Below are 9,661 nucleotides of genomic sequence, written 5' to 3'. Positions count from 1 at the left end.
TTTATCCAAAATAATTGTTTAAGTATAATAATAATAATAATAAATACAAGTGAATAGTATTTGTCCTTTGCCATGACAATGAATGGAAACACAACAAGCCTTTTGCAATGGCTGTCACTATTCATATGAATAGTAACAATCCTTACCTTAGAGCACTTCCAGCAATGGAGGCTGGGCTCGAGGTGGGGAGGGGACGGTGGGGTTGGGGATTAGGGCCAAAAAAGTGTTTCCAGCAATAAAGGCTAGGCCAGGCAGAAGGTGGACCCCAGCAGACTAGACTGGCTTGAGGGGGAGGCGAGCCTGACTTGGAGCCTGAGTTTTGGGGATGACGTCAACGTGCTACAGTTCCGCCAGCAGCTAGCAGCCACGTGGCGTTGTCTTCCTCCAATCTAAAGGCAGCGAATTTTTGTGCAATAAAATAATGAAAAGAATTCGAAATTTTTTAAAAAAATACCCAAAAATTAATATATATATATATATATATATATATATATTTCTATAAATACCAACCAATACTCTTCACTTTTAACACCAAATCCCCATACATTATCTTCTCCTTTAACTATTATTCACTTTCTACTCAATTTTTTTTCACTTTCAAGTTTTATTTTTCCGAAATCTTATTCGAATTTTTTTTCCGATTATGAGATATGAATTTTATAATAAATATTGACACGTACGAACCCAAAAATCTAACCCGAAAATATTATCCAAATTAATTGTTTAGGTAAAAAAATATGTGAAAAAAAAAAGAATAGTATTTGCCATTTGCCATGACAACTGGTGGAAACACACATTGCTTTTTGTAAGGGCAGCCACTATTCACGTGAATAGTGGCTGCCCTAGCCCCCCCTTGCCATGGCAAAGGGCAAACTGCTAGAAGTGCTTTTAGAGCACCTCCACCCTAAAAGGCAAGGGCAAGGCAAAGGCAAGACAATGTTTGATACTATTCACGTGAATAATGGCAGCCTTGCCTTTTTTTGTTCCTACCCAAAGGATAAGGGCAAGGGCAAACACTATTCACCTTACTTTATTTATTTATTTTTTTTTTTACTCAAACTATTAATTTTGATAAGCTTTTTGGATAAGATTTTCGGTTGCCACGTGTCAATATTTATTATAAAATTCTCACCTAAAAATTCAGATTACATTTTCGAATAAAATTTTCAAATTAAATTTTAGGATAAGATTTTTGGTTGCCATGTGTCCATGTTTATTATAAAATTCACATCTCACTCACCATACAATTGAAATATCTACTCACTCATCATACAATTGAAATACTCCTGGTCCTCATAGTCCGACACAATAGAGTATAAGGACGACTCAATCATTGGCGGAGGCGGTTTCACCGGATCACGACATGGGGGAGTATTATCCTCCGGATGACATAATAGTGCCATTATTTCCAACACGGAACGCACCACTGAAACCGACTGCGGGCATTGTTCACTTGAGGAGCCATATGTAAGGGTTTTCCGTCTTTTTGTTTTCCCGTGAATAATCTATTAAAAAAATAAAATTGAAAATGCAAGAAATATATATATATATATAAATGACATTGAATTGAATAAAAAAGCAATTAATATTTTTTTTTACCTCGTCGCCAAGATTTTGACCTCTTCGTACGTTTGTCCACGACCCTCTGGCTTTGATGGAAGGTATTTTTACACAAATGGAATTTTGTAGTAGAAAATTTGGTGTGTAAAATGGAAAAATATTAGAAGGAGATGAATTTGTATGAAGATTTGGTGTGGAAAGTGAATAATATTGGTAGGTATTTATAGAAAAATGTTCCATAATTTTTTTATGTAGTTTTCAATTTTTTTTAACAAAAAATTAGATAGTTGTTGGATTGGGCAAGATTTTTTTATCAGATGCTCCAGGAGAAGCCATGTAACTTGTAACCATGGGGCTATGTGGGCTGGTGGGTCAGCGTTGACGTCACATTGATATCGGCAACCTTCGGGCAACAGCCCAGTCCACTTTTGCCCATGGGCTTGCCGAGCTGGTGGGTGCCATGCCTTGCTCGGGCTAGCCTTTCTGCACTGGAGGTGGAAATTGGGCCTGGGGGGTCTGTTGCTAGGGCGAGGGGCTTGCGTTGCACTTGCTCTAACCCTTTCCTTTTGCCATGACAAATCGGTGAAACTGCTATTAAAGAAGTGATGGTGTTGATGGTGTAGTATGATTAAGATCTAAAATATCGTGATCAAGATCTAAAATATTGATGATATCAGAAATATCGGTAGTCCAAAAACACGAAAATTTAGATAGAAATATCGGGATATTATCGATATCGATAAAAATTGAATAAAAACCACAGGAATCGTAAGAAAAACTTGGAAATTTTTATTGGAACTTTGGAGGATGTTTATTTAGTCAATTATCTATTAGTTTATCACAACAATTTGGAAGGAAATGCATTGCATGATGGGTTTAATTGATTTAAGTTTATTACTAACGAGCTGATAAACACTGTGAGTGTAGAAAATATGTAGTAATTAATGAAAGAAAATTAAACACACCATAATCATTTATATATAATGATTTACTACATTTTTTTTACACTTTATACATTGCATGGTAAGATACATGAGTGACTTAGTACCACATAGAGTTCTCCTTTGCGTATTATCAGGGGTGAAGCTAGACTTGTAAAGTTGGGAGAGCCGAAGTAGAAAATACAAATATATAAAACACCTAAGTATTCAATAATTACATGTTTATATCTAAATATTTCTAATTGAGTCATGTCTAATTTGTTTTAGAGGAAATTTTAACTTAAATTATAAGTTGTTTATTACAAATTAAATATGTTATATATAATATAATAGATGAGAGATAAAAATCTTGGGGTGCCAGGGCCACTCTAGGCGTAGGAGTGGCTCTGCCACTACGTATTATTACAAAAACATAAGCAACATGGTAGTTAAGGCGTTGGGGGAGTGAAATGGTAGGGGTTCAAATCCCATTTGCGTGTGTGCTTTGTGTTTTTTTTTTCTTTCCTTTTTTTCATTACATTGATATTTTCGATATTATAGCGATATTTTGACAAAATATTGCTGAAGTGTGAGCGAAATTATTGACATCGATATTTTCCGATATTATCGATATTTATACGATTTGTGTATGGATACATTCTAAAATATCTGTGACCTGAAAACATGATAATATCCTCGATATTTCGTCGATATTTTAGACTATAAATATGATTAAAGGTTGAGGGAGTCACGGGAGGTGCTGGTGTTGTTAGTGTGAGTGAGGTGTGGCTGTCCAAACAAATTCGTAAATTTTTTTAGAGATCATGTAGTTAACAAAAATAAAAAAATAAAAAAAATAATCATTTTACAAAAGGGATATACTTTGTAATTAAAAGAATAAAATATGAGCCTTCAAAGACAATATTTGGGTATCCACAAAATCACACTTCAATTCTCCAATAAATATTTCGACCAAAAAAGAGTCTCCAATAAATAAATAAAATTTTAAGTAATTCAGACCCAAAAGGAGAAAGCCTACAGAATGGGGTGGGCTTGGGCTTGACCCAAGACCAAAATAATGACGGAAAAGAAAAAATGAAAATCGCTAGAAGGAGGGCTCGAACCTCCGACCTTGTGGTTAACAGCCACACGCTCTAGCCAACTGAGCTATTCCAGCTTGTTGCTAGATGACGCCATTTATATATATATATATATATAAATAGCCAAAAATAGCCAAAATTGCTGCTGATATGTGTTTTGGAGTGGGACAATTGCTGCTTCTTATCAAAAATAGCCAAAATTTGATCCTTAATTTCAAAAATGTCAGTTTTTATAAAATATTTGAAATATAACAAAAAACTCACTTAAATAGACACAAATGCCCTCAATTTTAAAACCCGTATAAACCTAAAAAATAAATCTTATTAAATAAAACTTTGGAATATTTTTAACCCACGTTTGTACAGAAGAACAGAAGTTGAAATATATCATCCTATTTATTGATATTTTAACCAATTTAAATTTAGTCTCAATCCAAGCATCACCAAACATTGATTAAGTGTTATTCAAGTTAAGCCAATTCAAGCCAAGACAATTTCTGAGAATAGTTCATGCCAAGACAATCTGCCGTAACAAACGAGGCTGAAGGGACCAACTTGGCAAATGACTGAAAGACTTGTTGCCGGATCAATTGCCCAAGTTTGTTCGAATGACACCATTATTTTGTCTTATCTGATGGATCAATCTGCTGAGTAATCTGCTGAGTGTTCCCCGCACGCATAATTGCTGCACCGGCTTCTCAAAGAAGCTAATAAGTTTCAAAATTGGCAGCCCATCCCACACGTCGCGTTGCCTTTTAAAAGTCACACAACCATATTTTTACAATTTGAGTGACAAAGTGAAAAGAATTTTCCACGGAAAAGAATTGATTTTTAGGCCAAAGAAGAATCAAATCATGATATAAGTCAGTGTTCCCAACATTTTCCACTTAAAAATTATATCCTCGTTGCTAAGCTTGGTTGGATTTTACTTTTTGTTGTATTGTTGTGCCTTTTTGTGGTTTCTAAATAAAATATAGGGTTTGTCCAATATAGGTAAATTAGGGTTTGTCCAATACAGGTAAATATAGGGTTTGTCCAATATAGGTCCCTACCATTTTTATTTCTTAGACATATACCCATCAATTTTACTAGTCATTTAAGTTTAAAATTGGGTTTTACACAAAGATTTATTGAATGATGGGTATATGTCTAGGAAATAAAAATTGTAAGACCTATATAGGGTTTGTCCAATATAGGTCCCTACCATTTTTATTTCTTAGACATATACCCATCAATTTTACTAGTCATTTAAGTTTAAAATTGGGTTTTACACAAAGATTTATTGAATGATGGGTATATGTCTAGGAAATAAAAATTGTAAGACCTATTTACCAGTATTGGACAAACCCTAATTTACCTATATTGGACAAACCCTATATTTTATTTAGAAACAACAAAAAGGCACAACAATACAACAAAGAGTAAAATCCAACCAAGCTTAGCAACGAGGATATAATTTTGGGAGATTCACTATAATACCCAATATTGGAGCCTAAATTATAAAAAAACCCTATATGAAATGGACTTTAGAAACACACCCAAAACCCATTTACAACATAACAATAAGGCTTTTAACTTCTTTTAAATTACAAAACTGCCATTGATTTCTTAAAACAAACCCAACCCAAAACCTCATAAAACAGCCCAAAACACTCAATGGGGTATCAAAGTAATTTAATAATTAAAATTAAATTCAATAGGGCCAGCTATTATTTTTTGGGTTTTTTTGGGGTATGTTTATAGAAATTAAATAGTGTAGGGTTTATTTATAGTTTTAGTGCTAAGAATGGGTATTTGACTAAATATCTCTATAATTTTTAAGTGGAAAATGTTGGGAACACTGACTTATATCATGATTTGATTCTTCTTTGGCCTAAAAATCAATTCTTTTCCGTGGAAAATTCTTTTCACTTTGTCACTCAAATTGTAAAAATATGGTTGTGTGACTTTTAAAAGGCAATGCGACGTGTGGGATGGGCTGCCAATTTTGAAACTTATTAGCTTCTTTGAGAAGCCAGTGCAACATTTATGCTTGCGGGGAACACTCGGTGGATTGATCCATCAGAGAAGACAAAATAATGGTGTCATTCAAACAGACTTGGGCAATTAATCCGGCAACAAGTCTTTCAGTCATTTGCCAAGTTGGTCCCTTCAGCCTCGTTTGTTACGGCAGATTGTCTTGGCATGAACTATTCTCAGAAATTATCTTGGCTTGAATTGGTTTAAGTTGAATAACACTTAACCGATGTTTGCTGATGCTTGGATTCGGACTAAATTTAAATTGATTAAAATATCAATAAATAGGATGATATATTTCAACTTCTGTTCTTCTGTACAAACGTGGGTTAAAAATATTCCAAAGTTTTATTTAATAAGGTTTATTTTTTAAGTTTGTACGGGTTTAAAATTTGAGGGCATTTGTGTATATTTAAGTGAGTTTTTTGCTATATTTGAAATATTTTACAAAAACTAGCATTTTTGAAATTAAGGATCAAATTTTAGCTATTTTTGATAAATTCTCTAATTCAATCCTGTCCATCTGCAATAACAGTACAAGCATAAAATATAAATAGCTACCTGATAAATACGTGGAAGTAAATAACAATCACATTGTTCAAGTTTGAGCGATAAAATATAAAGGAATCCAAGGAGGGGAAAAGAACAAGAGAGATAAAATAAAAAACAGGGACACTAGATCCGAGAGACTGTAGTATTTGCCTACATGACACTACTGCCCTCTGCTTATCTCTTCATCCTGAGTTTATCTCTTCCCTTACAAATTACAGAAACACGACAATTACCAAGTCCCCACATGTTTTGGTGGGGCTGGTTGATGTGTTGTTGTCTTGTTGTCTTGTCCCGCAATCACATGCTTAAATCGAGTGGATAATTATTTCTCTTACAACATTTTCATGGCTGTCAGGAATTCCCATTTTATAATTTTTTTGTCATCATTTTAGTTCATGGCATTTCCTTCAATATGTCTACGAATTAATCATTGGAGAAAATCATTTATGTGCTTTCTTGGCTCTTTCTGTTGTTTATTTTTCTTCCACTCACATTTGATCTCATTACATCCCTTGATACCCTTGATTTATAGAAACTTACTAAATGAGTTTATTTATTTTTATAAATAATAGAGGATTATGCGAGATTAGTTTCTCCGTGAAGAGATGCGAGAATCCACCCTCCATTCTGAAGGAGAAGGGAACTATACTTGTGGGAGAACCCACCCATCCCCTGATCAAATGTACATAAGTTTATTAGCTTGTGTGCCTTGTTCTTTACAGTTTACAGTTAAGCATCTTTCAAATACATAAAATATGTGTCAAGCATTTTGTTATAAGGGCTTTAAAATATTATAACAAGATCAAGTTAACAACCAAGCTGTTTCAGTCAATCAAAATCAGTGGTGGAGATTCTCTCCATCTTTAATGTTATATAATAAACAATCATAGAAGTTCCTATAGACTAATAACAATTATCACACAAATAGGATGCGTGTAAGACTAATCACTACTAGAAAACTTCACTATATGTCACAGATACACTGGTGACATGTATTTATGTTAGCCGCAAACTATCCGTGGCCAACGAGTGTTAGTTATGAATTGAACACAGATCATGTGACTGTGGTCGAAGCAGGTGTTGCCATTAATTTTCTGCCACGATAAAGAGTGTTCGTGGCCTATAAATAATGGATCTCACCATCTCTTCTCGCCTTTGCAAAAGTCTGCCCCCTCCCCTCCCCTCCCCTCCCCAATTAATTAAAAAATATTAGGACTTGTAAAAGCTGAATATTGGTTTAGATACCTGACTTATGAGTTTGGTCTTTTTTAGTTTTATTATCTAATGATTTGGAGCTGTCTTGTAGTTTTCATACGCACTGTTTGCATATCTTTTAATTTGGTTCCATCCAAATTACATTTAGGAGCAAATGATGCATAAAATGGGAGAGAGTTTCAATTTGTTTCCATTAAAATTAAAATTAGGAACAATTGATGCATAAAATGAGCCTAAGCATGTCAACAGATCTAACTGAACAACTCAAAAGGAAAGATATCCGGACTTATCTAATAGCGCCTCGAAGTTTTTGGAAGGTTCTTTAAGATGATCAAACTCCAATTTCGAATGGGCTGAAAATTTTGGTTGATAGTAACAAACAAAACAACCCCACTCTTTACAAACACATATAATATGCTTAAAATAACCAATCAACAAACGATATATTCTGTAGCCAGGAAGGAGAGAGTTGGTGTGTAAATATGCTTTGCGTGCATGTGATTTTTGTCTGTGCCATCATTTTCAATCTGAAACCATGCTTGAGGCCCACAAGACTGGTGCAATTACAATAAGAATACAGTTCTGCATCCACCATGCTTATCATTATTAGTACCTATAAAGAGAGAGAGAGAGAGAGAGAGAGAGAGAGAGAGAGAGAGAGAGAGAGAGAGAGAGAGAGAACATATCCTTGCCTTAATGTTTATAATGGAGAGAGATGAAGTTATTGAACATCACAGGAGATCCCCTAACCTTTCCAGGTGCATGATGTCCCCTTCATGCTTTCCAGTGCAGGGGGAAATGGAGTACACTCGCCTCCACGGCTGCGGCCGCAGCAAGAGAAGCCCGCGATGGCGAAACTTGCTGCGGAGGTTGCTGAGTGATAGGGGCAGAAGCAGAAACATGTATGGCTCTAAAACTACGTCGTTTCAGTATGATGCAGTCAGCTATTCCCAGAATTTTGATGACGGGTGTCACTTGCAGGAACAAGTAAATAGACGACATATTCAAGCCATGTTTCATGATGTGAGATGGGATCGCTTACATGAGTGATGTTGTTGTGTGCAGCTGCACTAGCTAGATGTGTAAGTACAGATTTTTTATTAATCATTGTATTGTAAATATTTCAGATCTATATGTGTAAGCATATATATATATATGCAAATTTGAATCTTCTCTGTTTTCCTTTTTCAATTTCTGATGCTCAATCGTGAGGAGGTTTTCTGTAATGCGGAATGGATGTATGTTGTGAGATTAATTCGGGATGTGAGTGGCGTCCGTACACTGTTCTAACGGTACTCGTATTCCGTATTAATCTCGTAACAAAATTTCAATAAGAAGATAAATTAATGCATAGCTTTAACATGGATCTACTAAAAATTAGTTATGTATAATATGTGTAAATGTAGATTCTAGCTTTTTTTTTTTTTTTTTTTTTCATAACAGGCTTTTAACTTATAAAAAGGGACTTTTCTTTCATTTTTCAAGAAGGGTGGGTTTTGGCCTGTTTTGTTTATCTATAAAACAAATATAATGTTTTTATACATATTTAGCTAATTGTACATCTACTCTTGAAATACCGTTCGGCTCCTGCCGGAGCCTCACTTCCCTTATGTTTTCTATTCATATGAGGATTTGAACACATGGTAGGTAGCTCTATTGAGATACATTACAAATTTCTAAGATCAGAAAGAAGTCTTATTATTTGTGTTAAACTGGATCTACCTTAGTATATATGTTACTTCAACAATGCACGGTTTTTACACAATAAGTAACAATGTTCCACACAATGATCATAAATTGAAGCAAGAGAAACCCCACAAAGAACAAAAAGAAGGATGGTTTGATAAATTCCCAAGTTTTTGAAGTAAAATATTTGCTTATTACAACATTAATTTTGTATGTTCGTTTTGCGGTTAGCCTAAGGGATGAGGGTGAGCAGAGAAATGTGTTAGAATTAACTTAAAGGGTCTAATTCACTTCCATGGATAAACCCTATTTTGGTTAATTAATCACATTTCTAAGTAAGTTTTATATATGAATGTAAAAAAATTAAGATTTCTAAATAGAGGAATTTCATCGAAAAAAAGGTTAATTATATACAACCCCTCAAACTTTGAGGTCAATTTAAATTGGTAAATTGATGAAAATCTACACATAAGCACATAGATAAAAGAATATGTTAATATTTTTGTTAAATGATAATGTGGCAAATATAGGTGTCATCTATATATATAAAGCAAAAGGTAGAGAATGGCAAAACATTCAAAATACCATATAATGTCATTGGTTAATGCAAAC

At 34.2% G+C, this 9,661-nt stretch overlaps 1 long non-coding RNA gene and 1 other non-coding gene across 2 annotated transcripts; one reads left to right on the top strand and one right to left on the bottom strand.

Annotated features, from left to right (window-relative positions):
• Positions 1-3,583: 3,583 nt before the first annotated feature.
• On the bottom strand, positions 3,584-3,657 carry TRNAN-GUU. The gene has a single exon. It is a non-coding gene; the product is annotated as a tRNA-Asn (tRNA).
• Positions 3,658-7,883: 4,226 nt separating this feature from the next.
• Positions 7,884-8,723, top strand: LOC117631957. The gene is made up of 2 exons (XR_004586409.1): positions 7,884-8,265; positions 8,345-8,723. It is a non-coding gene; the product is annotated as an uncharacterized LOC117631957 (long non-coding RNA).
• The last annotated feature ends 938 nt before the right edge of the window (positions 8,724-9,661 follow it).

Source organism: Prunus dulcis, chromosome 6 (assembly GCF_902201215.1).
Source record: "Prunus dulcis chromosome 6, ALMONDv2, whole genome shotgun sequence".
NCBI classification, from domain to species: Eukaryota; Viridiplantae; Streptophyta; class Magnoliopsida; order Rosales; family Rosaceae; genus Prunus; species Prunus dulcis.
The sequence above is the reverse complement of the archived record's forward strand: the minus strand, read 5'-3'. Positions and strand labels throughout refer to the sequence as shown.